The 25910-nt window shown below is 43.4% G+C and overlaps 1 protein-coding gene across 5 annotated transcripts in view; it reads right to left on the bottom strand.

Annotated features, from left to right (window-relative positions):
• The window catches only part of BACH2 (BTB domain and CNC homolog 2), a 235152-nt gene that overhangs the window by 150303 nt on the left and 58939 nt on the right, over nt 1-25910 (bottom strand). The window contains exon 1 of one of the 5 annotated variants that reach the window (XM_042464421.1): nt 2679-2697. The exons of the other annotated variants lie outside the window; for them this stretch is intronic. The gene's annotated coding sequence lies outside the window, so the exon portion shown is untranslated. Of the gene's footprint in view, nt 1-2678; nt 2698-25910 lie in introns of those variants that run through there. 5 annotated transcript variants of the gene reach the window in all.

Raw genomic sequence — 25910 nt, 5'->3', positions numbered from 1 at the left:
CAGCGGGGCTTGTTAGGTCTAGACTCCCTGGCTTGAAAGGAGTTGGAGGGAAAGAAGGAGCGTGAAGATCGAAAGGAGGAAGATTTTCTGAACTGTCTTTTATCCTCTCTTTTTTTAGTTGAGGGTAAGGCTTTCTTTTTATCCTTTCCCTCCACTAGCACTGGGTCTAGGGACTCTCCAAACAGTTTGGTACCCAGAAAGGGAGTGAAGGCCAAATTTTGCTTAGACCTGGAGTCTACCTGCCAGTTTTTGAGCCAGAACTGTCGTCTGACCGCCACGGTTGCCGCCTGTGCCCTGGCACATTGTTGAATGGTGTCCAAGGTGCCGTCGGCCCCCAAGGCCAAGGCCTTAGAAATTTTGTTAATGGTTTGTCTGACCTTGGTGTCTGTATGTGGGAGGAGTTCCAGTAGCTCCTTGGACCACTGGAGGGAGGCGCGCATCACCAAGGAAACAGTGGTCGCCGCCCTAATGGCAACTGAGATAGCTTCATGGTTTTTTTTTGAGTGCTCCCTCCACCCTCCTATCCTCTGGATTTCTGAGGGTGTCTTCGCCATCTCTAGTGAACACGGCAGAAGAAACCAAAGCCAACACCGGAGCGTCCACTAGGGGAACCTTGAGGCTATCCATCACACCCCGTTGGAGGATGTAATGTTTTCGAATGGAGCTATGATTGGGTCTAGATGATGCTGGTTTGTTCCATTCGTCCCTAATGATTTGCATAATGTTGTAGGGACAAGCGAGCTCTTGGACTAAAGAGGTCGTGGCTGGGAAGAGCTCTTCGCCCACCCTGGGAAGGTCTGAGTCAATTTTTGGAGCCTCACTAGATGGCAGAGTGATGCCAAGAGTTTTAATGGTTTTTTTGATAAGGAGTGGATAGTCCTCTGGTCTGATCAGACGAGAGGACATGGGGGTGTCTCTGGACTCCTCTCCCTCCTCATGAGAAAGTTCACCTTCCTCAGACTCTGAAACCTCGGACTCTAGGGCCATGGGGGCCCCCCCCGTCCTCCGAGGATTGGGATGGGGACCTCTTTCTTTTGGATGACTCCCTGGCATATCTGGTTATCTTAGCTGGTGGTTGATGGGAGTGTTCCGATTCGGAACCTGAATCGGAATAATCACCCTGTCTGGACCTAGAGGAAGAAGGGCGATCCAGGGATCGGGGGTCAGAGCGGTCCCTAGGGGCAATGTCATCCCCATCCCCCTGTATGACTGACTCAATTGGTGGATCTTGGGGGCGGGAGTTGCTGGAGCAGGAGTGGTTAGCTGAACCCCTGTCCCGAGAATGGGGGGGACCGGCGCCTCTTAGGGCCGCCGCCATCCCGGTCCCCCATTGCGCCCTGTCCCCCGCTGATGGCCGCTGCGCAGTCCCGTGACCCCATATCCGGGTCACGTGGGGCATGGCCGCCACCCTCTCTGACCTCTGGGGAAAGATGGCCACCCCCATAGAGATCCACATGGCCAAGATGGCCGCCGCCATCGCGGCCCACGTGGCTGGGATGGTGGCCTCCAGTGGCGGCTGCGCGATTGTGTGGCCTGGCGCCGCGGTTTGGGGGTGGTGAACCCGCCCCTCCGGTGGGAAACCACCCGAGGCCAGGAGCCGCCGGCCAGGAGAATCCCCATTGAGGCCCGTAAAACCCCTCCCGGTCGTGTAAACCCGACGGCGGTCGTGAGGGGATGGAGGGGGCTTGAAAAAAGGGCCCCGGCCAGTTGAAGAAGGGGGGCAAAACGGAGGCATCAAGGGCCCGTTCCCCCACCCTGGCGCTCCTCCGGGGTCTCCCTCGTCTAGCAGGGCGTCCTGGGAGCCCCTGGTAGATGGGTCTGGGGGGGAGCGGGGCCAGCGAAGCACCCCGGAGCGGGGTGGCTTACCTCCTCCCCCTGCATGGTCTCATCCGGCGGCGGTGCAGGCTCACCCTGGGCCAACCCTGACCGGGTCGGATGGGGAGCCCCGGCTCCAGCAGCGGGCTCTGAGGCAGCCGCCTCAGCCCAGTGCGGTCGCGCCTCCACCCCCTGGCCGGCTTCCGTGGCCGCGGTCCCAGGGCAGGCATCCGGCAAAGCCGGGGCAGGCCCGGACCGGGTGGAGGCTAGCTCGCCCTGTGCTCTGGCCTCTTCCCTGCTCGCCATGGAGGGGGGGGGAAGGCAAGGAGGAGAAAGGCAAGGAGAGAGGGAAAAGAGGTTTTTTTTTTAAAAGAAAGAATGGAGAAAGAAAGAGGAAGAAGGAGTCAAGCCAGGCAAGTCTGGGGGAGCTAATCCAGAGAAGAGAGGAAATTTTCCTCTTAACAATGTGGAAGCGTCCTACTTTGAGCAAGGCAGGAAGCAGACTGAGGATTGCTAGGGGTCGCTCCGCCCACGATGGTGGGGTCAGGCCCCTGGCCTTTTGTTTTTTAGATTTTTGTCCTGCCTACAGGAGCCTTTGCAGGCGGAGCTACCAACGTCAGGATGACCGGCCCCCTTCTCTGCTGGGAAATCTATAGGCAGAACAACAAATGTTCATAATACAGGGTAGTACTGTATAATGGCAGAATGTGCTTATGACGTGGTTCACATTCATCAAGACAATTTTACAGTGTGAAATGGAAACGGAAGCTACTAGTCCACAGCACAGTTCCTTGGAAATAAGTCCCATTAATAGCAATGGGATTTTCTTTGATATAAATGTAGGATTCAGATTGCAAAGGTACCTTATTGGCTATTGTTTAGGACTGAGGCATAATTCTCTTTCTCTTATCCACAACCATCCTCCATCACACAGACAAACAATCCCATACTTCTGGAGAATCTGTGCAAGTTAAGAAAGAAAGAAATTATTGTTGTTGTTATGTGCCTTCAAGTTGTTTCCACCTTATGAAGACCCTAAGGGATTTTCTTGGAAAGGTACGTTCAGAAGAGGTTTGATATTGCCTTCCTCAGGGGAAGTGTGTAGTTTGCCTATGGTCAAGTGGGGATTCAAACCCTGGTTTCCTAAGTTGTAATCCAAATGTGCAAGCCATTATACCACACTGACATGAAAAAAGAAATGCATGAAGCCAACTGTGTGGGTTTTCCCCTCATTCCATTGATATACCACTAGGATTTTGAAGCGGCATATACTCACCTGAAAAGTTCCATAGGCACACTCTTTGTTTAACCTGTTTCTCCTTAACCCCGACTGTTCAAAAAGACTGGTAACCATTGTTTAAAATACCAAGGGCAGGGGAATTAAAACATTTTTAGTCAACATATGCATGCATTCTGTCAGTAGACCAAGAAAAATTTGCAAAGGATTTATTTGCTTAACAGGTACACCATATCCTTCAAACACAAGGATGCATTCATAGTGAATTACTTAATGAAACCACACAAAGGATGAACAAATTGCTGAATATAATTTCTGCCTCAAATAATTAAGCAATTAATGGCATTTCATCAAGAAGATTTTCTCTTTCTAGAAATAAATCATTAGTTGAATGCTTCTAAACTGCTTGGTCAGCTTGAAAGGAGTGCACAATAAATCTCTTTATCTCCTCCCTCCTCCCTCCCCCAGCTTTCTGTTTTCCATGATAAAAAGACAGAAAGTAATCCTGCATTGGATGTTCACAGGCACATCATTTTTATGCTGCACTACACAGTAATTTATTTCTAGAGAGATAAAGGTTGCAAACCTGCACATGTTTAGACTGTTTTATCCCATTCAGTTCAGTGAGGTTTTAAGCACCCTAAACATGCACAGGGCTGCAGCATCCTTTATTCCCTCCCTGCTCACCCCCAATACACAGGCACACCGATTAGCACTAAGACTGTGAAGCTGTCAGACACAAATATGATGGAAGAGGTGTGCAGAGTTCAAAGCCCATGTAGCTCCACTAAATGAAATAAAAATATGGATCATTGTTACTGAGTGCTTGCTTATTTTCTTGGTTTGTAAAAATTAACAACAGTAAGAATAGAAATGTTCAGAAAGACTGAAGAAAAGAGATGTCCCTAATCCCCATTATCACAGATATTCCTATCTCTAAGAACGATAGCAGCTCTCAGGCAGAAATTTTAGCTCTGTTCTCTGAAGGTGCATTAAGGCATACAAGATTCCATCACATCTGCAATACAGGTATATCCTTCTTGTTTACATTTGCACAGCAGTGATTAGTTAGTTATTCTGTCTGTCAAAACACTATAGCCTTGTCTATTCAGAGAAGGGCACTGATTGGCTGCCCTTGAGTTAATCGTGAATCTACTCCATCTTGTCAAGGAAGATTATTTATTGTAAAGCATTTATATTCTGCTCCACAGTTGGAAAGACACCCAGAGCAGAGTGGCTTACACATCAATAAAGACAAGACAAGACAAGCCTTGCCCTGAGGATACTTGCCATCTAAAAATGACATGACACAAAAGGGAAGGGAAGAGAAAATAGCTGCTTGGATGCAGCAACATACAATTGGTCTTCCATAACCACGGATTCTTTATCCACAGAGTCAACTATCCACAGCTTGAAAATATTCAAAAAGCAAACCTTGATTTCATTATTTTATATAAGGGACACCATTCTACTACTGTATATAATAGGACTTGAGCATCTACAGACTTTGGTATCTATGGGGGATCATGGAACCAAACCTCAGTGGATACCAAGAGTCCACTGTACTGTATAGGAAATAGCTGCTATTGTACAGGCCTTGCTAAGAAGGTATGGAAATGGACTGAATGTAAGGCAGAACAACAATGAAGCAAACAAGAAGACATATGCTAGTATGTCTGGCAACAGATTCAGACCTTGTATTATGAGGGTCATATATTGACTAAATTTAGTGCAACCAGACATTGTTAGTGTTCTCTTCATGGCCACTAGTCTAAAACTCCTCAAAGAGAGGAGGAGTCAAAAATGGCCAAGTCATTAGCTGAGCCAAAAGTGGGGTCCTTTTGCCCATCTCTCCCTGTTCCAGTCTGGTAGGAATGGCAATTGCTTGATAACAGCTGGTGGAAGAACAAAATGAGAGTTGGATTCTCAGGAGAATTAACGATGGCAAAGTAATGATGGCTGCCTGGATGAATGGCTGCTGTACTGGGGTAGGGGTAAAGCCCAATGAAGCTGAGCAGATTTCAAACTGTGCTGTTGTTCCGGAGAGTGGGGAAGTCTTTAAAAAGGGTATAAAACATCTAACAAACTTTTAGTCAAAAAGCCACATTCCCAGAGAGACCTGCAAATAATGCTACCAAAGAAGACTTCCTGCCCTAGTTAGGAAGGGGAAATTAGGACCTGACCCACAAGTATGCATCAACTTGGGAAAATATGTCAGTTTCACTATTGCTCAAACTTGATTTTAAAAAACCCCAAACCAAACCAAAACCTACGTACAAAACCTTTGTGTCCCAAATATGTTATCTGCATATTCAGTTCTTCAAAAATGATTAAAAGGAATTATTTTACCCATCTACACTGGTTGAACCAAACCAAACTTCAGTATTCAGCATTCAAACTTCAGATCAGAACTGGAGGAAAGTGAGAGTCATGAGATGCATGTGGTCCTAAGCTTCACTTATGTATTTCTGAAGCCCTATGAGGGGGAGGTATAAACTTTGGTATGATTTTTCAGGCAAATTGTAATGATTTTCAGACTTGAAAATTGCCCCAACCAGAAACAGATGCAACAGGTTTTTTTCCTCCCATCTTTTTAATCCCACAGACACTCCCGTAAAGCCCTTTTTGTTCAGTTTCAAGCCAAAACTGAACAGCAGAAATGACATAATATTAATTCTGGTGTGCTGGAATATGGATACATTAATACAGCCTGCCAGATGGAGGTCCAAAGGTAAAAATTGACCCCTGTCCACTGCACTGGTGTAGGGGTCACTCTGTTGATGGATTTCCATTTGGAAATCTGGGTTTGCCATTGACTATTGCACTAAGGATGAGTTTAAAAATTAGAACTCGCTGGTTAGCAAAAGCCAAAATAACCTATGGCTATGTGCAATACAGCCCCATTACAATGCATCCAATGGATAGGTGAACAGCTAATTTTACCTACCCACCTCTAGTTCCAACTGTTTCCCCTTCATTTCCTGGCACAGCTCTGGTGCATGGGACAATACTGTACTGTATGTAACAGGTAGATTCATTAGGATGCTGCTGTTCCCATTAATGCATGCTGAAGAAGGGCACACTTGTGAGGTTTTTGCCTGTCACACAACTGTTAATCACACAGTATCTCTTTCAAGACAATAAATAAGGCAACCTGATAGCGATTTGCAAAGCAAAAGTACATAATAGTGTTGGGCTTATCTAAAATTACGCCAGCATTCTTCTACTCACAAGATATTGCGAAATGTGCTGGTGATCCAACAGAAGTATGCCAAGTATATTATGTGGCAAGATATATAACCTCAGAAGCAGCAATAATATTAACTGAAGGGGGTAATCAAAGTAACTTAAAAGTGATAGTGCTTATTTTCATAATCCAATACCTGGAATGTGTGATTTATATTATACAAAACGATATTATAGCTAATTATTATTTTTCATCGTTGCCACTGCCTTCCTTGCCCAATCAAAACAAATACTGGGGGGTACTTAGTGAAAAGAGTTCACACCTCCTCCCTGACCTCAAAAACTCTGTCTACAGCTCCTCTCACTATGCCAGGACCTGGAAGGAGGTGAAAAAACAGGTTCCTTCCCACACAAAAGCATATGTCTTCAGTGCAACTGTCTCCATTAGCCTTGCTCTGTCTCCTCTTTTTCAGAGTGACAGGCTGCTATCTGATACCAATACAATGTCCTTTTTCTTCTGCCCACACAATGTGTTGCAAACCACATCCTATGCATCACTCCCATACAAGGACCCAAATTGAGCCCTGCTCTTTAATCCTGCCTTTAAATATTTTCGTCTCTCATCTTTATACATTCCCATCTCGCATCCGTCTATTGTTCCACCTGATTCTGCTTGCTCAAGAAGACAACTTGTTTGGCTGAGAGACAATAAATCAATACTGGTGCTGAAAAGGGTGCCAGCATTCTGTTTTATTGCTTTCCTCTACTACCTGTCCTGGAAGAGAATACGTTTCCCCTCTTCCCGTAGCCTCCAGTATGTGGGGAGTTGAAGGGCTCATAACACACTCTGAGATCCTCTGCTAAAACCTACATCTCTGTTCCTTTCAGCCTTTTCAGAATACATAAATAGCTATATAGACCAGAGAAACTGCATCCAGGAACCAATCCAGAGCCATTTTTAAGTTATCAACATAATTTCCCATTAGTTTTCTTCCCTTAGTATGGAAGGCACAGTAATACACTTCTGCAAATTACATTATCATAAAAGGTAAGGAAAGCGATGAGTCAAAAAAAAAAATCTTGTTTCTATAAATAGATCTGTCGCTAAGTCATTGTGGTTTCCATGGTAGATGTGACCTACAGTATTTGTGCCCTTATTTATTCAACTGGGTAACAAGTATTCTAGTAGCTTGCTTAATAGTTAGCAGGAACGAGAGTAGTGTGGGATTTAATTTAATTAATGTTTATAAAATACTTAATGGTGTAGACAATTATGTGAGACAATAAAACTTTGTTGAATCTTCTTGTATAGACAAGAGAACTAAATGTTGACACATTTATCTTTACAGAAAAAAGGATGTCCAGATATTGAGATTTAGTGGTCCTACCCACAGCCTGTCTCAAAAGTGGATTTTTGAAATAGAAAGGTCTTGACATCTATTGAACCACTAAGATCTATCCTTTAGCAAATACCTGACTGGGTCAGAATCTTCGTATTTTAAATTTGTGCCGTATCTTCCTTTGCAAAAGCCCCGAAGGAGTGTTTTGCCCTAATATGTCACTTTCAAGAGCCAGCATGGTGTAGTGGTTTGAGTGCTGGAATACAACTCTGGAAGACCAGGATTCAAATCTCTACTTTGGCCATGGAAATCCACTGAGAGACATTGAGCAAGTCACACTCTCTCAGATTTAGAAGAAGAGAATGAGAAAATCCACTCTGATCAAATCTAGTCAAGAAATCCCTGTGACAGGTTCGCCTTAAGGTCAGTATAAGTTAGAAACAGCTTAAAGGCACCCAACAACAAACAACTACTGTAGCACTCCAGAGCATCAAAACCCAGAGTGGTGATGCAATACAGTGAGTCTGATGAAAAAGTGTAAGCTGTAAATCAGAAAATGTCCAGTTCAAGTTAACACCTCAACCAAAAATTCAGCAAAAGGACTAGGTGGGCTACTATTCTTAGTCTCTCATTTGTAATATATGTTTAAAGAAGCATGATATAGTTTACTGAAGTAGTGGGCGCAGCTTTAAATCTGTGAAATGTGCTAGATATATGCTATGCATTACCCCCCTCTTCTGTCATCTATGCCTTTAGCAACCAAAACAGGGCATAGAAGGAAGGACTCGAACTTGAAGACTTGAGCTTTCAGTCACACAGGTACTCCAGGTACTCTTTTCACTTGGATGCTCTAGTGATAAGAGTACCATTCCCAAAAGTCTTGTTCAAGAAAGGAGAGAGGCCACATTGGGTCATTCACCATTTCCTGTACACCCCTTGTGCCCATCGAGATTATTGAGGAAAAGAGGGGGTTAAAAGACAGAGAAATGTAACAATATATACAGGTCACACCAGAATTCTAGTTTATTTCACTTTAAACAAGCCAGTTACATACAAAAATTCTACAACAAAACGTGTGCCATAATTTTATGAACACTCCAAGTAAGAAAGAAAGTACACATTGAAGTTCTGGTAATTCCTCAAATATACAAAAATAACCACTTTTAATAAGGTTGTGAAACAGTGACATGATACATAAATTACAACCATAATTTTCTTACACTACAATACCATCAAGCTTTTAAAATGGTGGGTTAAAAAAAAAACAAACCAAAAAAAACAAAACAAACAAACAAAAAACAAAAAAAAACCCAGTGTTTTATTGGTTGTTGATGCTGTTTTATTGGTTGCTGATATAAGATACCACTTCTCCTGGCCTAAGTATAGGCCAGAGATAGAAAACTAAAGTGCATGTTGGACTAGGTTTCAAATTTCCATTCAGCTAAGTAACCTTGGGGAAATCACACTTTCTAAGCCTTAGAGAAAGGCAATGGCTAAACTCCCTCTGAATAAATCTGCCCCCCCCCCCAAAAAATACCTCACCCTGTAAAAGGGTTGCCTTAAGATTGCCATAAGTTGGAAACAACTTGCACATGGCAGCACAGTCCCTTTCAAGTTCAACCCCTTTGTACTTAATTATAGAATCATAAAATCATAGAGTTGGAAGAGACCGCAAGGGCCATCCATTCCAACCCCCTTTAGGACCGGGTATGGGGTGGAGACTGCCATGGTGGCTTTAATTGATGACCTTTGTCTAGGCATTGACAGAAGGATCGTGACCCTGATGGTGCTTCTAGACCTCTCAGCGGCATTTGACACGATAGATCATGAGATCCTCCTGGAACACCCGAGAGTTAGGAATTGGAGGCACTGCTTTGCTATGGTTCCGCTCCTACCTCCTGGGCAGGTTCCAGAGGGTGATGCTCGGGGACAGTTGCTCTTCAAAAACAGAGCTTAATTGTGGTGTCCCTCAAGGCACCATCCTGTCCCTGATGCTATTTAACATCTATATGAAGCCACTGGGAGAAATCATCCGTGGATATGGCGCTAGGTGTTATCAGTATGCTGATGACACCCAAATATATTTCTCCATGTCCCGGTCATTAGCGACAACGACAGATGGCATCTCTCCCCTCAACCAGTGTCTTCAGGCAGTAATGGATTGGATGAAGGAAAACAAGCTCAAGTTGAATCTAGACAAAACGGAGGTACTTACGGTAGGGACCCCCAAACCAGGTATTGGGCTGCAACCTCCAGTCCTAGAGGAGCTCACACTCTCCTCGAAGGACTGTGTTCGCAGTCTGGGGATGTTTCTTGATCCATTGCTTCAGATAAGGAATCAGGTGAATGCAACAGTCAAGAGTGCCTGTTATCAGCTCCGGCTGATACATCAGCTGCGCGCTTTCCTGGAACAGGGTGAGCTCGAAACTGTAGCACATGTGATGGTAACCTCAAGACTTGATTTTTGCAATGCGCTCTACATGGGACTACCCTTGAGCCTAGTCTGGAAACTCCAATTGGTACAGAATATGGCAGCCAGGTTGATCACAGGAACAGCAAGGAGGGACCATACACCAATATTGAAGTCACTCCACTGACTCCCTATTAGTTTCTGGGCACAGTACAAGGTGTTGGTTATCACCTTTAAAGCCCTACATGGCTTGGATCCAACCTATCTAAGGGATCACCTGCTTCCATATTATTTATTTACTTACTTATTTAGGGTATTTATACCCCACCCTTCAGCCCTAATGGCTATCAGAGCGGCTTACAATTATTATTTTTAATTAGACGGTTCCCTGCCCTCAGGCTTACAATACAATCCGCCCCATACACTCAGGTCCTCTGGGAGGAATTTACTACAGCCTTTAGAGACCAGGTTGATGGCGACCTCCCAGAAGACATTTTCTGCAGCCGCTCCCAACTTACGGAATGGCTTGCCGGACAAGATCCATCAAATTACCAATCTAGAGAGCTTTAAAAAAGCCATTAAGATGGATCGCTTCCGGCCATGAACACTCGGCCATGAATAAAACTCCCATCTATCGAACTCTGCCCATGATGATTATTATGTGGATTATTTGGATTTTAATATGTAGTTTTTAATCTTATACTGTTTAATCTTGTTTTAAGGGATGTATATATGGATGTATTTTAATTTGTTGTATGCCGCTTTGATTGCTTGACAAAAAGCGGGCTAGAAAGGAAAAAAATATTATTATTATTATTATTATTATTATTATTATTATTATTATTATTATTATTAATCATGCAGGAAATCTAAATCAAAGCATCCACAACAGATGGCCATCCAGCCTCTGTTTAAATGTTTTTTTTCTTCTTCGTGGTCTCCGTGAAGCACACAATTTTGGATCCTTCTGGAATCGCTAGGGAAGACTTTTTGGTGGTAGCTCCACCCACCCTCTATATAGGCTCAGTGTCTTCCTGCCCTTCTTCAATTCCTTTTGTCTGCTGCGTGAGCAGCATAGGAATCACGCTTGGAATTTGCTCCTTTCTTTCACTTTTGATTTTGACCACGTTTTTGGCTCTGAGTTCTCTTCTGGATAGTGATTCGGCTTGTTTTGGACTCTGATTACCAGTAACACTCAGCTTGTTTGACCATTCTGTCGTCTATTCCTTCAAATCTCCATGATGTCTTCACACTCTTTTAAAAAGTGCATGGAATGTGGAAGGAAAATTCCCAGCTACAACGGACACTCCTTGTGCCTTATTTGCCTGAGCGAGGGCCATGTCACCGCGACTTGCCCTCATTGCATGGTTTTCACCTCACAAACCAAGAAGAATAGGAAGATGCGGCTGCGTTCTATGCTATATGCACAGATCCTTGACCCTCCCTCTGAATCTAGGATCCCTGCCGAGGCTCCTGCTGCCAAGGGCAAACCCTTTTTGGCGTCCCTGCCAAAGCTAATGCTGCTGAGGGCAAACTCTTGTGTCCTGTCCCTGGGTCACCAACCCCAGAAAAACAGAAGGAGACCGACCACGATGCGGCTGGCCATCTCTGAAACAGAATAAATCCTCGGACTCTTCCAAATCACACAAGAAAAAACACAAGTCCTCCAAGGAAAAGGACAAGGAGGCTTCATGTTCTCAAAAACAAACAAACAAACAAACAAACAAAACCAAAACCAAAAAAACCCCGTCCGAACCCAGACTCCGAACCTACCCTATCTTGTTGATACTGAGTCAGACTTGGTACCGTGTGCTCAACCAACTCCTCAGGTTTGTCCATCCCTGTGAGACACCCCTCGGTCCCATACCGACATTTTCCAGACTCTACCGGAACCCTACCAACTTTCCAATGATGAAAGGGAAGGCCTTCCCCAGGACCATGTGACACCAGCCAACGGGCTTTCTGTGGTCTCCGACCTCGTCTACCTCAATGAAGAGGCCGATGACGACCTCCCTTCAGGCTTCCCTGAGTCCTCCAGACGGGACCTGATCTTCGATGAGGTTTTGGTCACATTTTTATTGCTCCTTGACCCCTCTGATGTTCATGACGGCTGATTACAACCACTCCAAATCACTGAACCCCGGCTACCCTCCGCTGCAGCCTTGGTCTCAGCAATTCCATCCTGACCACATCTTTCTTCATCAGCCTCACACACCGCTCAGGCTCGACCTTTGCCATCATCCCTCTCGGTACCAAGAGTCCTCCCGCATCCAAAGACTCCCTCGGCTTCTCCAGAGTCTGCTGACTATCTGGATTGAGCTTCAACCGAAACTACCAATCTCAGGCCCTCTTGGTCCCAGAGGCTCCCTCTCCCTCAGATGACATTTTTTCTTTTGCCAAACAAGTGGTCAGAATGGGTAAAGCCCTACACATTGAGGTCTTCCATATGAACTCGGGGGCGCTTGACCCTATCGATGAAAGAATGCAGGGAAAGCTTCCCACGCCAGCTTCCATTCCATTCCTCCCATCCATGACCAACATTGAAAAGCTTTCTTGAACTTCTTTGTTTTCACAACCTTCCTCCAAGAAGTTGGATAACTTCTACAGGATCACCCCCTCTGACGAGTCATGGCTTTTCGAATACCCCCGCCCAATTCGGCAATTGTTGAGGCATCTCAACTCTGTTTCACCCCCAAGGCGACAACCTATCCCAATGACACAGAAGGCCACAAGCTGGATGCTATGGTGCGCAAGTCATACACCTCTGCAGTTCTGGACCTTATGATCCAAAATTATGCTGACTGTATGGCAGCATATCAACAATATATTTGGAAAAGGGCCTTGCCGCTGTACGATGACCTTCCTGAGAATAAAAAACGTATAGCACTGGTCCTCCATGCCGAGACTCACTCTTTAGCCTCACAACAAATCTCGCCTGCCAGGCACTCTGTGATTGCGCCGCCACACAACTTGCCGGTTCCGTGGCCCTTTGTCGCAACGCTTGGCAGAGATCCTCAGATCTGACTCCGCAGGCCAGACTGGCTATGGAAGAACTCCTTTGATGCCTCGGGGCTCTTTCATAAGGAGTCTGATGAAAAACTTGACTTCAAAAAGAAGATGAGGAACGCAGTCCGTAAATATGGTATATCCTCTTCTTCAGCTTCCCGGTCTCCCTTCCCAAACCATTATCGTTCGGGATGGCAACAGCCCCCCTACCCCCCCCCCCCCCCCCCCCCCCCCCCCAACCCCTCCCCGTCCGGGCCGCCACCACCCCCCCTCCCCCCCCCCCCCCCAACCAGAGTAGATCCAACCACTCTTCTGACTTCCAGCAACAACAGCATTTTCCTCAACAACAACAACAATCCTCTGGAAAACGCCAATCAAAGTCAAAATACAAACAGCCCTCCCATAAGAGGGATGCTGATCAAGGCAAGCGGCGCTTCTGAGACCTTCCAGCTCACTTTGTTCCTTTGCCCCCTCTTTGGGGATCACCTGCCCCATTGCTACCAATCTTGGGCCAATATAACATCTGACTACTGGGTTCTGTCAATAGACTGGAGGGGATATACCCTGGAGGTCCAAGATGCTCCCCCAAGGGGTATCCTTCTCATTACTCCCCTTCAGACTCCCTTCTTGATGAAGTGTGCTCTCTCTTGGACAAAGGGGCCATCAAGCCCTTCTCCTCATCTCGAATCTGAGACTGTTTGTTTTCCAGATACTTTATTGTTTTCAAAGCTAATGGTGGCCTTTGCCCCATTTTGGACCTCTGCTTCCTGAACTCCTTTATATCATACAGATGCTTCCGTATGGTAACCCTGGCTTCCATCTTGCCTCTTCTACACGAGTCAGATTGGTTCGCCATCTTTGAGATGCCTATTTCCACATGCATTCGATGCATTCAACAAGATTATCGAGACCTCTTGGCCTTTTCCTTTGGCACTGACTCTTTCAAGACCGTGTTCTACCCTTCGGGCTCTCCACACCACCGAGGGTTTTCACAAAATGCATGGTGGTCGTGGCAGCATACCTCCGACAACAAAAGATCATCACATTCCCGTACCTTGACGATTGGTTATTGGTGCCCCCAACCAAGGACGTGCTCCTGGCCATCATCAGATTTGCCCTCAAGCTTCTCCATGCTTTGGGACTGATGGTCAACATGGACAAATCCACACTTTGCCCAACTCAACACGTGCATTTCATAGGCGGCATGTTGGATTCCACGACCTCGACAGCCTATTATTATTATTATTATTATTATTATTATTATTATTATTATTATTATTAACCTTTATTTGTAAAGTGCTGTACATTTACACAGCGCTGTACATACAATCTTTTAGACGGTTCCCTGCCCTCAGGCTTACAATCTAAAAAGACACGACACAAAAGGAGAAGGAATGGTTGTGGGGAAGGAAATCAGGTCCAGCAGTTTTTCTCCACCTCAGAGGCCTGGACCAAGGCAGATGGACTGGAGGAAGGGGTTGGCTTCTTAATGGATGGTTAAAAGGAGGCATCCTGGGTCAGAGAGGGGCTTGCCCCTGGGAACGCTTACCTTCCTTATGACAGGTTCGTCAACCTGAGGTCCTCCATCCAATGTTGCCTTGCCTACAGACGTATCAGAGCGAGGACAGCTCAGGTTGCTCTCAGCCACATGGCATCCACGACCTATGTCACCTTTTGGGCCTGACTTCACATGTGGCTTCTGTCTGTTTTCAACCTGGCCTTCGACCACCCTCCAAAGTGGTTCACCATCCCAAGACCCTTGCAATGTCTGCAGAGGCATGTCCTTTGTCCCGTTACAGCCCCAAGTGACGCTCACCACAGATGCCTCCAACACCGACTGGGGAGCCTACTGCAATGACCTCTACGTCCATGGAAGGTGGTCAAAGAGCGGCAACTCCACATCAAAATGCGCTGCAAATGCTGACGGTACAGAAGGCCTTGAAGTCCTTCGAACCCACACTTTGGAACCAGGTGGTCCTCCTCCTCACCGACAACACAACAGTGATGTATTACATCAACAAACAGGGTGGCGCCAGATCTACCACGCTTCTCAACATCATGCTGAAGATGTGGAACTGGTGTGTTCCTAAAAACATCACCTGGCAAGCCATCCATCTTCCAGGGGAAGAGAACAAGCTTGCAAACAAACTGAGCAGAGCTCCGGACTCTTGTCACAAATGGCAACTCAACCCGCACGTTGTCCACCACCATTTTTCCCTGTGGGGAACACTGGAAATTGACCTTTTTGCCTCCCACCTCAACTTCCAATGCAGCCAGTTCTGCTCCAGGATCCCATCCGCTCGGTCCCGAGGCAACACCTCCCTCTTCCGCTGGTCTGATAAAAAGTTCTACGTCTTTCATCCCTTTCCGCTGATCGTCAGGGTGATAGCCAAACTCCGGATGGACCGCTCAGATGCCATCCTCATTACCCCTTGGTGGCCAAGGCAACCATGGTTCGTTCCTCTTCTTCATCTCTCCAACAACCGGTTCTGACCTCTGCCCCTCTGTCCCAACCTCCTGATCCTCCACAATGGTCATGTTCAGCACCTTGACGTCGACATGCTCCATCTTGTGTCATGGAGGATTCTGCCCTGATAGACCTCTTGGTTCCAGTCCGGAAGGTCATTTTGGCTTCCCACAAAGCATTCCACTCAGCATTATGCTCTCAAATGGGCTAAATTTTTGGCTTTCTTAACCAAGAAAGGACTTTCTCCCAAGGAAGTCACTATTCCTATTGTTCTGAACTTCCTCAATTCTCTGTCAGACTCTGGCCTCTCCATCTCCTCCCTGAGATGCTACCTCACCACCATCTGTGCCCACTACCAGTTTTCAGGCCGGCTGTCATTCTTTGTCGACCCTCTGGTAAAAAAGTTTTTCAAAGGCCTCACCAACTTGAGACCGCCTTCCCTGGCTCCGGCCCAGGCTTGGGACCTCAAACTTGTCTTGGCAGCAAGCCCTTATCAAGCACTACAGCCTTGATACCAGACACCATCATGAAGCAACCTTTGGCAGAGCTGTTCTCCTCTCCGGCATTCACTGAGGTTAGTTGACGCTGTTATTAATTGACACTCACACTGTCTTTCCTGGTTAAAATCTTTTTATTGCCAGGACACTCCCTCCTCCTGGATAGATCAGCTTGTCAGTCTAACCCATTTGTGTGCTTCACAGAGACCATGAAGAAGGAGGACAGGTTGCTTACCTGTAACTGTAGTTCTTCGAGTGATCATCTGCGAATCCAGGCAAATCCCACCCATCTCTTTGGCGGACTTTTTGAACTGAAGAAGGGCGGGAAGATACCGAGCCTATATAGAGGGTGGGCGGAGCTACCACCAAAAACTCTTCCCTAGCGATTCCAGAAAGATCCAAAATTGCTGCGCAGGCACAGACTAACCCATTTGTGCAAATGAATCCCTAGACATTGCATCGTTTAGCAATAAAGCATATATTTCTTGGTTCCCTGAAAAAGAACAGGACAAAGCCTAATGGCATGTCAGGAATCAAACCACCTATATTTCAAAACGGACTAATGTGATTCTACTAACACTCTTAGAATGTAAGACCCATATCATTATTTCTTAGTTAGCAAAATACTCACACCCATTATGGTTACTGTGAATGTATGCACGTGTGTGCACACACATGAAGACAGTGAAATGAAAGTAGGTAAAAGAGAAAGTGGCACAGGAAAGTGGTGAGCAGGCGTTTACATATTTATATTGCAGCAGTTGCAGTATATAGAAGTGTTCCAATTAATGATGATTGGAAAGGGGAATAAGAGAAAGAGAACCCTGCCAATTCCACCCCCCATAGTTGTAACTTGAGCCTCAAATGCCATTAACTGAATGCACTCAAAGGAGATTCATTCATTGATTCATTCTTCTAGCTTAATGGTGTATACACACCCCAACAGTTTTGCAACATTGCCAACTTGTGCTTATGCCACTGATAATATCTGAAGTTCTTGGTAAAGTTGCCTTAAAGTAAATTGGGATTTGCTGGGTTTTTATCCAGAATTTTTTTTTACATCATTTTGGAAACTTGACAAAAGCAGTTTTAAAGTGAATAGAAGTTAATTTTGGCAAGAATTTCCTTTTTTAAAAAAGTCCAACCTATAAAACAAGCTTCAAAATTTTTATTGGGGAGGGGTTGAAAGAAGGAGGTTAATGATACTTGTTTTGTGCTCTGGTTTGCAATAATCTGTACAGTCAGCCCTCCTTATTCACAGATATTTTTTTTATCCATGGACTCAAGCATCCACGGCTTGAAAATATTTTTAATAAGTATAAATTCCAAATAGCAAACCTTGATTTTTCATTTTATATAAGTGACACCATTTTGTTATACCATTGTATTTAATAGGACTCGAGCATCCACAGATTTTTTTTTTTTATCCATGGAGGGTCCAGGAATCAAACCCCAGCAAATAACAAGGACCAACTGTACTGTGAACAAGTATTGAGCCACCAAGCTGATCCTGTCTTATCCCTCATTTCATCCTGGGCCCAGGGCAAACATCCAGCTCACCCACCCCTAAAGCTAGCCCTGTTTCATCTGATTGATAAACCATGCTGCAAATGAACCCCTAGACATTGCAACATTTAGTAATAAAGCATATGTTTCTTGGTTCCCTGAAAAAGAACAGGACAAAGCCTAATGGCATGTCAGGAATCAAACCACCTATATTTCTAAACGGACTAATGTGATTCTACTAACACTCTCAGAATGTAAGACCCATATCATTATTTCTTAGGTAGCAAAATGCTCACACTCATTATAGTTACTGTGAATGTATGCACGTGTGTGCACACACATGAAGACAGTGAAATGAAAGGAGGTAAAAGAGAAAGTGAGTAAATATGCCCCTACATCAGATCCCATCATTGGGAGCTAAGGGCTCTTCCAGATTGGCCTAGAGTACTGTAAATTGGTTTTGTCTGTCATTGCCACCTTTTTGGGGGAGCTGTTTGTAACAATTTCTTGGATTTGCACTAGGATTCTTGAAGGATTTTTTGTATATAAAAAAATTTGGCACATGGCTTGAAAGGAAAGACCACTGCTAAAATGGTCTTGTGGTTTGAAAGGCAAATTGTTTCCCCCCCTGATTTTTTAAAACCAGTTATAGTGCAAAAAGAGAATGCAAAAGTATTGTTTCAATGATGAACTACAGCACCATAACACTAAAAAATATTAAAATGAAAGGGGTAGTAGAGAAGGGAACATATTGTTCTGATATATCTCAGAATTAAAGAGAGACCCACATGGGGGTGGGAATAAAATGTTGCAGCTGGGGCCAGGAATTTACAGAAAATAGTCCTTTTAAAAAATCATGTGAATTACAACTAGAAATCTCACAACTTTTTAACACATGTCATCTGCAGGAGCCCTGAGTTACCTTGCATTTCAGATTCAGTTTTCAGGTTATACCAACAGCACTTTATTTTTACAGTAGAAAGTAATGACAGCTATTCTCTTACATATGAAATTCCAAAGCATTTTGGCACATATGGATTATATTTTATGGTCAGCATGGCTGCCACTGCATTACTGGAAGTTCTTATATATCAAAAAATAAAGCAGTGAAGTAAAATGCAACAGATAAGTGAGGTCTACATTGATCTAAACTGCATCTAGAAACCACTAGACATTGTCACTAGTTACTGGCCATAGTGATCACTAGCCATTTAGAATCAAGCCTGTCCTTATTGCATAGCCCCACTTAAGCCTCCAATGATGGAATATATGACTATATATGAAGACTGGCATATCATTTTTGATACAAAGAATCCTGTTTGGCTACTTGGACAGAAGGTTCTCAAGTTAGAAGACAGGGTAATGTTGTTTGAAAGTAAGAAGTGCATTTTCCTGCAGCATGGGTGACTAATAAAAGACACATCTGATTCTGAAAGCAGACTCACCTACAACAGGAAGACGTTTATGCTCATCAGTGAAACAAAAATATCCTGTATGGAACAGATAGCAGGCCAAAGTATGCGAATAATGCAATTTTCAGGTTGAAAACAGTTTCCACCATAGGCTTTCAACATTTCTATAAGTTGTAGTGCTTTTTAGATTAAAGACAGATGATTAGGAAACTGACATGTTTGGAAAAAGGGAAAACATAGCCCAGAATCCTGCACTGGGAGATGCCTCTGCAGCTTTGTCTCCTGATGCTTTCCTTCAAACCTTTTAAGCAGCTCAGCCCTACTCTAACGTGGCCATTCACATGTTTTTGAAGAGTAGGGATATCACTGGGGATGTGTCCAGTTACTTTTCTGTGGCTGGAAATGCTGTGACAGGCACCTGAAGAACTCTGGGGCCCTTGTAACCTCTCTGCAGATGACATGCTAGTAGTTCCTCCAGGTACCAAAACAAACACCCAGCCAGCTAGATGTGATTCTCCTCATTGCTCCGCACTCTGAAAACATGAAAATGGCCATGTTGGGGAGGACGGCTGTTCTGCTTGCAAGGTGATTTGGGAGGGGTTTTGATCACTGTATGGTCAAACAGAATTTTGACCTAAACAGAGATCATAAAAATGAGGTGCTACATCCTCCTTATGCCATTCTAATTCACTAATAGGATACCAGCCACAATCGTGTTCCTTTCCGATCTGCAGACATATTACAATAAAAAAAGCATTTTTATTCCCGTAACTGTTTTGCTCAGAACATATCTCTTATGATTATACTTTTCCTCGCTTCCCCCAATAAATACTGGCACACAAGGCAGCAACTTTTGAGTTGTGTCGAGAATGTTTTTCACTATTCAGCTATAGCAACATTTAGTGTTAACAAAGTAATCTCTCTGCCAAATAAATTGGAAAGAAATCATGAGCAGCAGTTATTCTGAGATTCTAAACAGGAGTGCAGCTGATATGTATGTCCAGCAATCTGATGGCTGCCAAGCCAGTGAGATCCTACAAATGCAGAATTACCAATTCTTTTCAAGCTAGTGAGATGTGATTCCCAGGACCCATGACATTACTTATTTAAATGCTCAAATTCTTGACTCCAGCTAGAAAAGGGATATGAGACAAAAGATTGGGGTGGAGATACCTTTTAAAAAATCCCTTTCTTACTGCAAGGGAACCACAAAAGAACAAAACCAACTTGGGTTATTGGAAAGTAATTGCATTGTCAACCACTGCAATGTAGGATATAAGAGCAAAGCAGTGTGGTTATGTCAGAGTCCAATCAAATTTTACTTATTCTAGACCCTACTGTCTAGGGGAAAACCCTACACTTCAGTGCACCCACACAGATTTTTAAAAAGTTCTATGGAAGAAAAGAGGTGATGGACTGAGGTTTTTGTAACCTTTTAAACACATTCTATACAGTACTGCCAATGCTATGGTTTTCCACATGGAAAGGAAAAAATGATGAATCAAGAAAAACTTTGAAGTTTTTATTTCTCATCTACTTTTCTCCCTATCCCCAAAAGACACTGCATATACTGTATCTAAAAGAATCTAGAAAAAGGAAGAGCTGGCAACCCAGTCTGCTCCCCTCCTTCCAATTCATTCTGTGTTTTAACCTACTTGCAGTTCCTCTCTCATTCAACCACTCTTTATGGTTGAATATCGGGGTCAAGCATTTCACTATCTGCCAACACAGCTGTTATCACTGACCCAGTATTCTCAGAGGAAACAAATGAAGATGGTAGAGAAACAGAGTTAAGGAATCTATGAAATTGCAGCAACATGCTAAGACATAAAACTAAGGAGGAAAGCAAATTATGTTCAGATTCAGATGAGCTTTCTTAAACCCAGGCCAAAGGTTGCTCCCTGTACAATTTTGTTTTGGTGTCAGAACTGGAGCTGTAACATATTCTTTGCATCTTCACTACCTCCCCTTGCAGTATACCCCATTAAAATGGAGATTATAAAGCTAAAGATTAGAAGGAGAGACTGAGCTTGAACCTGTGATTCAGCAGATTCTAATGGCTCAGTAGTACGACAATCCATATACAACTGAAAGATAGAAACAGTCTATTACGTGTATTGATTTGGAGCACTTTGTCAGCACTAATGATGTTATCTCATTAAAAGAGATAAATGCCTTTCAGTTCCACCAAAGCATCTGCTTCTTACTCTTGTGCACGCTCTCCGGAGGGGCCCTTAGCTCCTGTTTGTGCAGCTCCATCTGAAATCCAGCACAAGTCTTTAAGAGTTCCTAACCAAGCCATTTCTTTTTAATTGTGTTACATGTTTCTTTAATATTATCTCTGGTAAAGATCTTGTGTGGGCAGACTAATCTGGGTAAAGTGGAGGAGAGCTACAAAGGTTAGGAAAATAGTGATCAAAGAAGCCTCACAAACCAATTAAAAAGGTGTCATTTGACATTTCTGAACATTAGTATTAGCTGACTCTTGAATGCACCGTAACTACATCGTAGCAACTTTCAACAGAATATATGAAATTTTAAAGACAACTAATTATTCAGATGATTCCTATCCAACAATACTACCATATGCAAGACAATGTTTTCCACTTGTTCAATAATAAAAGGTAGTAATTTGCCATAATAAATGTTTTATACTTAAGTCTTTTTTGTGTAGGGTGTTTCAAAATACACATTATTAAAAGGTTTCTATTTATTCACATTACTAACATTCTTCCACAGAAGAGCATTCTCTTCAGTGGGGGAACACCAATTTTTCAATTCAAGGTGTTTTTCACATTTCCACTACCACGCTGATTGTCCAGCTAGATGTTACAACTTTGAAACTGCTGTCACAGCTCTGTCCTATGGAATACTGGGATTGGTAGTTTGTTGTGTTATCAGAACTTTCTGCCAAAAAAGGGTAAATATCTCACCAGACTACAAATTGTGGAATTCCATAGCAATGAGCCCTGGCAGTTAAAGTGGTGTCAAACTGGATTAATTCTGCAGAATAAATGCAGTCTGAGCGCCTTTAGGGCTGAAGGGCGGAGTATAAATACCACAAATAAATAAATAAATAAAATTAGAAGTCATTGTATTAATTCTATTGCAGCAATTAGTATATTCTGGAGACCCGCTGCTGTGCAGATCTAGGGATAGGAGAAGGGGAGAGCCAGTTACCAGGCGCTGCACAGGGCAAGAGCAGGTAACATTTTGGACTATAATTTCCACAATTTGCTAGAATTTATGGGATTTATAGTCTAAACATTTGGAAGGCAACACGTTGGGATAGGCATGCAGAACCATCATTATGTTAACGAGATGTCCACTCAAGCAGTCTTTCACTCAGTAACTGTAAGTTCAGGAGGGAGGACAGTATTTTGTATCCATTCCTGAGGTATACAACTGTCATCGCAGTATAACTGGAATGAATGGCAAGAAATTAAATGATACTGTAGCACAGTAAGTTCTCTGTAACACTTAGCACTGACAATGTGATCTGCTCATCATTAAGATAACATTTTATAGTTATCTTCATGCAATACAAAAAGCAATTCCTATAGGTATCCAAAATATTATATATACATACTTGCATCTACCAAGCTTTCAACCATTGTCTCAGCAGAAGAAACTTTTGTTTTTAAAAAACTAACACACCAATACACTTCTGAAGAGAATTTTGCCTTCATGTCACTTTCTATAGGCCTATGAAGAATAAAATGCTATTTTCACATAATGACATGCCACACTGTTATATAGCATCTTAAGGTACTAGAGAATATTAGTGTTTGATAAGAGGTATGCAAGTCAAAATAAGTAAATCACTACAGATCATAAAGGAAAACAAGCTTCTGTGCCTGTTACCTCCATCTAACCAAACATTCACACACAGGATTCCATCCCACACACAGCCTGGGCAAAACCAAAGTGGAAGAGTGACAATTTTTCAAAACTGTTAATCATGCACTTGCTCCCCCATCCGGCATAAGAGTTCCTAATGGACGTTGCCCCAAGAACTAGTGTAATTAGAGCTTATATTTTAGTCAAACCTCTGCTTATCCAAATGCTTTGGATACCACTAAACCAGCCTTTGCCAGCTTGGTGCTCTCCAGCAGGGCCACTGGCTAAAAACGATGGGAGATTTTGTCCAACACAACTATAAGGCACCACGTTGGGGAAGCTTGTCCTATCTATGGTTATGCTGTAGCTGAACTAATATAACATACTGTATATACTCAACTATAAGTCGAGAAATTTTTGTCCCAAAATAGCATCCAGGATCCTGGGTAGACTTATGCATTGAGCAATAGGTCCTTCGACCAAGCCTCTCCCCAGCTGGGCTGCCTCTGCAAAGGGCAGCCCAGTTGGGGAGAGCCTGGGAAGGGTGTGCATACGCTTTGGAGTCTTTCCCTGACTGGGCTTCCTCTGCAGAGAAAGCCCAGGCAGGAACAGGCTTCCAAGGGTGCGCATTTGCCCTGGAGTCTCTCCTGGCTGGGCTGCCTCCACGGGGGAAAGCCTAGCTGGGGACAGGCTTGCAAGGGTGCGCGATCGCCAGCAGCCTCTCCCTAGCTGGGCTGCCCTGTTAAGTCTGGACCCTTGACGTATCCACCGGTCATATAAAAACCCACATTTTTGCCCCCAAAAGTTGACCTCGACTTATACACCAAGTCGACTTACAGACAAGTATATATGTTGCTACTGATCTCCCTTCTACACAGCTCCTGTTTCCCCAAAAGATGCCACAGTTCTTCATATCAACTGCATCTTACAATCTAACAGTTGAAACATTCCTCTTTAGTTGCTGTTTTAAATGCTGCAAATGAAAAACATCTATTTTACCATCAACCTGAGAACTTTCTGGATCAAAACTGAACAAGTATGTGTACTAGAAGAAAATTTGTTTGAACAAGTAGGTATGTAAGTCAAAACAGACCAGGAATTCAGAATAAGATTATCTCAATATAAGATGTGTGTGTGTGTGTGTGTGTGTGTGTGTGTGAGAGAGAGAGAGAGAGAGCATGATTTTCAAGCAAAGCCTAACTAGTAGCTTTTTTGAAATTATATACTCAAAATGAATATTAATATGATGAATGTCCATGTTTCCACCACTTTGCAAATAATTTCAGTTAAGTTACCTAGGCTGCAAACCTACATACATTTATTTGGAAGTCAGTTCCATTTGGAGTCAATGGCGTTTACTTCCAAGTACACTTATTCAGGACTGCACTGTAAATACTAGTGCATCTACACTGTAGAAATAATGTATTCTGGCACCACTTTAAGTGCTCTAGCTCCATTCTATGGAATCCTGGGATTTGTAGTTTTACAAGGTCTTTAGCCTTCTCTGCCAAAGAGTGCCTGACAAAACCACAAATTCCAGGATTCTGTAGGATGGAGTCATGGCAGTCTCTTTTCACATTCGATGAAGTATATTAATTGGTAAGAAACTGCTTCAAACAGGAGGTACAATTTACAAAATTTATTTTGAACACATATTAGAGTGCAGCATCAAATTTAAAAGATAGATGTTCACTTCATATTGAATACAAAAACACAAAGAATGGACACTATTATATTACACTTTCCATGGCACTTCTCCAGATATTCACTCAAAGTTGGTTCATATTGCCAGAATGGCTTCCAGTCGCTGCTTTCAAGCACTATGCAACCCAGGCAGGACAGTCTACTCAGTCAGAATTAGTGGCTTACTGAGGGAGGAAGATTTCAGGATACAATATAAAAGCAGCAAATGACCAACTGAGGTTTTCCAAAGGGATTATCACCAAAGAACAGTGGGGTTACTTGCTGCTTATTATGCTGTTTTCATTGCTGACACACTGGGCAGTGAGTTATTAAATATGTAATCTTAAAAAGTTAGCATTACGTTCAAAGACACTCTGGAGATAGTAAGAGAACTGCTCTAGAAAAGTTTCTTTCCATGGCCAAGATTAGGAAATACAGCTCTGTGTATAAGCAGTAAGAGTCTGATGCTCTCAGCGTTGACTGGCCAGCAACTGTGTGACTGAATGTACATTCAGTTTGCTGGTACATTTGTCTGCCATTACACTTCAAAAATGAGAGAAAAGAAAACTTATACCAAATTTTTGAAACAACTGTAACATTGGTAGGCAAAACTTAAATGGGGAATCTGGGGAATTTAGGTGCTGAAAAACAAGGTCCTTGGGTCCACAATTTCTCCCCCTTTCATTTACACTGACCATCAACTTTTCTCCAGGTCTTTTCACATCTTATTATGCGGGGCATTGAACCATGCAATAAAAGGGCAGGAAGTGTAACTAAATCTTTCAGTAAAAAAAGAGGGTGAATGATACTAGGACCACTCACAAACTTGACAGAACAAGACTTTTGTATGCAACAAATGGAAAAGCAAACAATCCACCATATCTGTGCTTGTGTATATATGTGCCATCAAGTCACCTGTTGACTTACAGTGAAATGCATAAGATTTTCTTAGGCAAGGACGGCTAAGAAGTGATTTTGCCACATCTGCACAAGCAAAAAAGTCCTACCTTCTTTCTGAAGGATCAAACATATTGCCTACACATCTCATACCACAGACTCCATTCTCAATATGATGGTAAAGAAACAAAAGTATTTCTGCAATCCATACCTCCAAACAGACCATTGCTATTAAGGCAATCATTTTGGATCTCAAGGGATGAAGAAATAGTCCACGTACATAGGTTTAAGTACACGGACAGATAATATTTTTCAGTTCCAAATTTCCTTTCCGAAGCTGCTTTTCCCTAAAGAAAAAAAAGGAAGATGTGCCAGGCTAATGGCATGGATAGTTAAATGCACTGTGTAGTCAGGCCTCAGACAAACAGACAATTGTGAAGAAGTGGAAGACATTACTAAAGCAAATTTAAACTTTTCTTTGTCAACACATTAATTTAGTATTCCTAGGGCCAGTACACACCGCCATAAAGTGGCATGCTGCCGGTGTTATTAGGGTTAGGGAGTGCGCACCAACTGCACACTCCCTAAACCTAATCTGTGGCCTCCCGTCCACA

The sequence above is a fragment of the Sceloporus undulatus genome, chromosome 1, assembly GCF_019175285.1.
Source record: "Sceloporus undulatus isolate JIND9_A2432 ecotype Alabama chromosome 1, SceUnd_v1.1, whole genome shotgun sequence".
Classification (NCBI taxonomy): domain Eukaryota; kingdom Metazoa; phylum Chordata; class Lepidosauria; order Squamata; family Phrynosomatidae; genus Sceloporus; species Sceloporus undulatus.
The sequence above is the reverse complement of the archived record's forward strand: the minus strand, read 5'-3'. Positions and strand labels throughout refer to the sequence as shown.